Below are 7,359 nucleotides of genomic sequence, written 5' to 3' on the forward strand. Positions count from 1 at the left end.
CCCCGTTTTGGGGCCTTTAATCCGGCCTGTGCCTGGGCGATGTAGCGGTCTCAAATGTTCCCCCATCCGGCCCTTCTATGCTGTCCTCCGCACACCATCCGGTACCTTGTCTGCCCTTATTTGCTGCCCCCAGCCATCCGGTAATCTTACCTGAATCGGCGGTCTCATCTCTCATATCCGCGATCCCACCGTCGGCTGCGTCGGCTGTCTCCTCGATCCTGGCTTCCATCATGGAGGCGATGTCTCCGTCGGGTCCTCCAGCTCCTTTTCACGTGATGCCGGTGTCGGGTCCTCCAAGCCAGGCCGCAGGTCCTCCAAGCCGGGTAGTAAGTGCGCAACCGGAAGTTCCGGTCACGCGCCCCTCCATTTCCGGTTCCGGTTTCGTCGGCCACAGCAGCGTCGGGAGTCCAAGGGAGCGGCCGCATCCTCATCAGCTCCCGGAAGGTGAGCACCAGCAGAGGATGTCGGTCGGGGGAGGGTTAATAGGCCGCAAGGGAGTGCAAGTGCGGCGGCAGCGGGCATCTTCATGGGTCCTTAGCAGGTTGGCGGCAGTAGGTAGAGGGCACCATGATGCCGGAAGATGCCTTATAATTACCGCAGGGTTCACCAGAGGCTTTAACACAATGAGAGGTGTTACCGCTAGGGGTAATAGATTAACTCATTTGGGTAGAGGAATTCTATCAAGCGCTAACGCGCTAGGACAAGAGATAGGCAGTCAGTTAGGTGGGCAAATAAGTGCTATGGAATCACGCCAGATGCACGCCCAGGCTCCAGGACAATACAATGTCGCGCTTGAACACGCCAAAGGGCAGATGCACACAGATAACAGGACAGCTCATACTCAATTTAGCGCAGCATCACATACAACCAGTAGCTGCACGAATCCTCAAAGTATGAATGTACAATCTGTGTCAAATGCAGGTATTGCAGGTATGAATGCGCAATCTGTTTCACACACTAGGATTTCAGGCATGAATGTGCAATCTGTTTCTAAGGCAGGTAGGTCAGCTATGAATGTGCAATCTGTTCCAAATAGAGGTCTGTTGGCTATGAATGTGGCAACATCCCAATTGCAAGTTGGTGGTGTCAATGCAGTGCATGGAACATTGGGTCATGATGTGGTTGGGAACCATAACATACAGAGTTCAGCTGGGGGAGGTGGTGTGTCAAGGAGGGTTTCTAGTGTTGCGAATGCCAGCATGAGTGACCAGAATGCATCAGGCTTGGGGTCTACTAACCCTCTCTTTACCGGTGTCCGTAGTGCTCGCGATCTCTTCTCTGTGTTGCAGACCGCAGCGCAGATGGAACCACAACAGGTTGATATGCCTTCAGCTTCGTCTACTTCTACTTCAGCGAATCCTCCTGAACAGGCGGGTTAATCGTTACAGCGAGGAGCGTCTACCGACTCCAATCAACGGGAAGATGCTTCAAGGCCTGATCCTTCTGCTTCAGGTCCGGAGTCTCAGGACAATGCAGTTGCCGTCCCCGGTAAGTCCTCCACATTTACACATGACCGACATGACCTGGTTGACTCATCCCTTTCAGACTCTGAATGTGACAGCGACACCTCATTGGGGCTGAGGGGTAGGGGTCAGAAGCGCATGTTTGCAATGCTTAAGAAAATGTGGCAGGTAATACAGTCAGGTTCAGTTGGGAACATAGCACAGACGCAGCTGGCGATAGCTCCACCCGATTCCATGCAGGACAGCACTTCCCCAGCGGACCTACGTCCACCAATTAATTTCGTTTCGGACAGGAAAAGTCGCCTTGCATGGCGATTCCTTACCATGTACACCCCCTCTTTGCACGGTCATTTGAAACCAAAGACCGTTAAAAAGATACAGCAGGGCTAATATGTTAACATATTTGAATTATCTGCTGAGGCATGTAGACAGAGGGAGAAAAGTGCCGATGGCACTGGACCTAAAAGGTTCAAACGTCCTGAAACATTTGAGGAGTGGTTAATCTGTTTCAGAGTTTTTCACTTCTTGTTACTTAGAGAAATACCCTGGCCAGTGTCATGCCATTCTTAAATACACTGACAATATACACTGGATCCAGAGGAAGTTTGGTGATGGGGCATGGAGAGAGTACGATGCGGAATTCAGGTAGAAGATGGCTGGTAATCCAGTGCTCACCTTCAATACCACTGACACGCATCTTTGGCAGCGCCTTGGCTCTCATGGGTCCTCCTCCTCCTCCACCTCCTCTGGCAATCAGTCCTTTCCTGCTTCCAAAGCGAAGCGCAGGGGAGGTACCTGCTGGGCATTTCAAGATAGCAAATGCGACAGAGGTAACTCATGTGCATTCAGGCACGTGTGCAGATACTGTGCCAGGTCACACGCTGGGAGCGAATGTGCCAGAAAAAAGGATTCTGCGTCCGGTAGAGCACAGAACAAGTTTTTTCCAAGGCTTTACTGAAGGTTTTCATATACCAGTGACAAAAGCCATTAAGGGCTCTAGATGCTATCGTAACCTCAAATCAGCTTACCAATACCCAGCGGTTGTTAGGGACAAGCTGAATAAGGAAATCACAATGGGCCGCGTAGTGGGTCTTTTTCCTTCCCCCCCCCCCCCCCCTTTTGCCGATTAGGGTCATTTCACCATTAGGTGTGGTACCTAAGAAGGAATTGGCCAAATTCCGTCTAATTCAGCACCTTTCCCACCCCAGAGGCTATTCGGTCAACGATGCCATTGACCCAGAGCTTAGCTCAGTGCGATATCAATCTTTTGATAGCGCACTGGAATTGGTGCGGGGGGCTGGTGCGGGTGCCTTGTTGGCGAAATTGGATATTGAATCCGCCTTTCGCCTGTTGCCCTTGCACCCTTCATCATTTTATTTGATGGGTTGCAAGTTTCAAAAGGGGTTTTATGTGGATAGGTGCTTGCCCATGGGCTGTGCGATCTCTTGCGCATTATCTGAAACCTTCAGTACATTCTTGCACTGGGTTTTGGCCCAGCAGGCGGCATCACGTTCCTGGGTATCGAAATCGATACCATAGACAAACTGTGCGGGCTGCCTTCTGGTAAAGTCCAGGACATGCTTGAGGCGGTTGAAGCGGCGTTTCCATGGTAACCATTACACTTAGGCAGTTACAGTCATTGCTCGGCCTTCTTAATTTTGCAGGCAGAGTTATCCCCATGGGGAGAGTCTTCAATCGGAGATTGGAGGCTAAGCTAAAGGGCAAACTCAGACCTTCTGAAGAAATTTGGGTTTCTGAAGGTATGAGAGCTGATCTGCGAATCTGGAAGACTTTTCTTCAGCATTTCAATGGGATTCGATTATGGCGATCCGAACCCATTTCCAGTCAGTTGTTGTACTTATTTACCGATGCCGCAGGTTCAAAGGGTTATGGAGCATATTTCAAGGGGGAATGGAGCGCAGGTCCTTGGCCGCTAGACTGGTCAGCCTGGGGCCTAACACGTAACCTTACCCTCTTGGAGCTCTTCCCTATAGTTTTGGCTATCGAGCTGTGGGGCAACAAATTCGCAAACAGGACTGTTAACTTCTGGACAGATAATCTCAGTGTCGTCCACGCGGTGAATGGTCTTTCGGCCACATCTGCGGCTGTAGTTTATTTATTGAGACATCTGGTGTTACGCTGTCTCGAACTTAATATCCAGTTTCAAGCACGTCATGTCTCGGGGGTCAATAATGTCTTAGCAGACGCGCTATCCAGGCTTGATTGGGTGACGTTTCTCTGTCCCGGATATCCTTGCTCCCTCTAGTGCAGGCGTCACTTTTCCCCCAACACATGGCGCTCCTACGTCAGACTTTGGCACGAATGGGAAGAGTTTTGCCGACGTCAGAATGTGGAGGCTGCTGAGGCGTCTCAGGACACGCTTTGTGACTGGCTCGTGAGTCTTTGGCGCGTGGGCGCTCGGCAGGGAGCTGTTCATTCTCGGTTAGCGGCATTATCATTCTTTTACCGTACACTCGCTTTGCCGGATCCAGCTAACTCAAAATTTGTGCGTCAGGTTGTTAAAGGTTGGGGCACGCTGCAACCACAACAAAAGGACTCTAGGGAGCCTATCACGCACGACTGGCTCGAGCGGCTGGTGGACGCTTTGCCGCACATCTGCTCAACTCATTACGAGTTTTTATTATTCAGGGCTGCATTTGCACTAGCCTATTCGGCAGTGCTACGAATAAGCGAGCTCGTAGCGCCTTCTAAGTCCAGCACAGACAAAGGTCTACAATTTGGCTATGTCAGAGCCGGAACGGATTTACTGTTAGTTTATTTGCCGTGATCAAAGACTGATCAAGACGGCAAAGGTGCATGGATACGTATATCCCAGTCCGATGGTCACTGCTGCCCTGTGAGGGCAGTGAACCAGTTTCTAGAGCATAGGCCAGCGGAACAGGGCCCCCTGTTAATTCACGCTAATGGGACTTCACTCTCGTTCCAGTTTCGTAGAATACTAGCTAGGGCTGCTGCCCATGCAGGCTTAAATGTGTCTAAAATAGCTCCCCATTCGTTTCGCATAGGGGCAGCTACTAATGCTGCTTTGAAGGGTTCTTCAGTAGAAGCCATCTGCCGTCTGGGTAGATGGCGTTCTAATAAGTTTAAAGGTTATATTCGACCGGTTGTTGAATAATGTGTTTAGTTTCTAATCCAAGGTTGTTGATTAGTGTTATTTCAGTTGCTAATCCCATGTGTCTTTGCAGGACCTGTCAGCGGCGCCAAGAGGATCTGGATCGTGGGGCACTCCTATGTGCATTGGGCCTCCATCCGTAGTTCCGCCCTTCCGGGGGGACAGAATTTGGGCTTTCCTTTCACCCTAGATTCAATTAGATGGTTAGGGAAGAGAGGGATGTGTTGGCCCGCGCTTCCATCGCGTATTCCGGAGGCCCTAGTACGCTGGGGTAAACCTCATGTTATAATTCTCCATATAGGGGGCAATGATTTGGGCGCCATTCCGATCTTGGAGCTAATCAAGATCATGCAGGCGGATATCGCTTGGATCAGGGCTCGGATTCCGAATGTGTTGGTCGGTTGGTCCAACATAGTTCCCAGGCTGGAATGGCATCACATGTCTAGCCACAGCGCTGCTTACTAGGTCAGGAAGAAGATAAATTCCTCAGTTGCTAGAACCGTCATGGGTAATGGGGGATTCGTAGTTAAACACGAATCCCTTACAGCCGACAAGGTCCATTGTTATAGAATGGATAGGGTTCATTTAGAGACAGTTGCCCTAGATATTTTTATAAAGGACATTCGTAAGGCCATATTAACCCTCCTTTAAGTCCGGTTGGGTTGTGTTTGTCTTTTATTGGTTGGCGGCACAGTTATCATCTCAATGCTATCTGGTGGCGGGAGGTAACGGCCCTGTTGCCTTGGAAAGGGTGAACGGGGGGAGTGATGACCAGTCTAAAAGTGAGAGGGGTGGATAGCCTCAAGTGCATGTGAGGTGCCCCTCCTTCCCCTTGCGGGTGGGTCACGTGATCTCATTAACCCCTTAGTAGCAATTTTACTATGAGCAGAGGTCCCGCTCTGCTGCAGTTTCCGTTTGGGCCGTTTACCTTCTGCAGTGCTGGGTTGTCATTATAGCATTCGTTCAGCCGCCATCATAACCTTGTTGGTTTCCATGGTTACTTATTTAATTAATAAATGTTTAACCTGTGACGGTTAAAAATTTTACCCACAAAAAGTTGTTGTGTTTTTATTATAGAGTTAAGTTGTTATATGTACCCTTCTACGGCTAGCGACCGATAAGCATTTAATCCCTTAAGGCAGTGTAGGGCACAATTGGGCCTGGAGCAAAGCTAAGGGTTAAAGCTGAAGGGAGAGATAGGAGAAGAGGGCTGGCTAGGGAGGTTAGTTGCAACAATGTTGCATGCAAGGGAGGGGCCCACTACTCACCTTAAAAGTGGGGATCATCAGCTTCCTGGCCCTCTTCTTCCTGGAATCCGGTGCAGACGAGTTCTTTTCCCCTCCCTCCCTTCCCTATTACAAGATGGCTTCCAAATTTATTTTATTGTGCTAGGCGCTAAGAATGCCTTCTCAGGCTAACTTAGTAGCCACATAGTCAATTGAGCATTTCCAAATTTAAATTTTTCCCCTAGTTGGCGACGGGTATGCCTATTCAGGCTAACTTTGTCAGCCTCTTTAGTTATTGGGCGTCTACCATATCCAGTCTACCTGGCTTTTGGCGGCTGAGTAGCGGATCCCCTTTTCTAGGGGGTAGTCCCTATTTTATACCCTCTCGGCGGGAGGTAACGGCCCTGTTGCCTTGGAAAGGGTGAACGGGGGGAGTGATGACCAGTCTAAAAGTGAGAGGGGTGGATAGCCTCAAGTGCATGTGAGGTGCCCCTCCTTCCCCTTGCGGGTGGGTCACGTGATCTCATTAACCCCTTAGTAGCAATTTTACTATGAGCAGAGGTCCCGCTCTGCTGCAGTTTCCGTTTGGGCCGTTTACCTTCTGCAGTGCTGGGTTGTCATTATAGCATTCGTTCAGCCGCCATCATAACCTTGTTGGTTTCCATGGTTACTTATTTAATTAATAAATGTTTAACCTGTGACGGTTAAAAATTTTACCCACAAAAAGTTGTTGTGTTTTTATTATAGAGTTAAGTTGTTATATGTACCCTTCTACGGCTAGCGACCGATAAGCATTTAATCCCTTAAGCATTACTGCTACATCAGGTCTCACACACACATACACATACACAGCATTACTGCTACATCAGGTCTCACACACACATACATACACAGCATTACTGCTACATCAGGTCTCACACACACACACATACACAGCATTACTGCTACATCAGGTCTCACACACACATACATACACAGCATTACTGCTACATCAGGTCTCACACACACATACATACACAGCATTACTGCTACATCAGGTCTCACACACACATACACACACATACACAGCATTACTGTTACATCAGGTCTCACACACACACATACATACACAGCATTACTGCTACATCAGGTCTCACACACACACATACACAGCATTACTGCTACATCAGGTCTCACACACACACATACATACACAGCATTACTACTACATCAGGTCTCTCACACACACATACACACACATACACATACACAGCATTACTGCTACATCAGGTCTCACACACATACACATACACAGCATTACTGCTACACACACACACACACACACACACATACACAGCATTACTGCTACATCAGGTCTCACAAATACATACACAGCATTACTGCTACATCAGGTCTCACACACACACACACACATACACAGCATTACTGCTACATCAGGTCTCACACACACATACATACACAGCATTACTGCTACATCAGGTCTCACACACACATACATACACAGCATTACTGCTACATCAGGTCTCACACACACATA

At 49.0% G+C, this 7,359-nt stretch overlaps 1 long non-coding RNA gene across 1 annotated transcript; it reads left to right on the forward strand.

Annotated features, from left to right (window-relative positions):
- The first annotated feature begins 1,387 nt into the window (after positions 1–1,387).
- LOC128656054 (uncharacterized) lies at positions 1,388–6,548 on the forward strand. Its single transcript, XR_008401966.1, has 2 exons — positions 1,388–1,488; positions 4,670–6,548. It is a non-coding gene; the product is annotated as an uncharacterized LOC128656054 (long non-coding RNA).
- The last annotated feature ends 811 nt before the right edge of the window (positions 6,549–7,359 follow it).

This window comes from Bombina bombina, chromosome 4 (assembly GCF_027579735.1).
Source record: "Bombina bombina isolate aBomBom1 chromosome 4, aBomBom1.pri, whole genome shotgun sequence".
In the NCBI taxonomy this organism is placed as follows: Eukaryota; Metazoa; Chordata; class Amphibia; order Anura; family Bombinatoridae; genus Bombina; species Bombina bombina.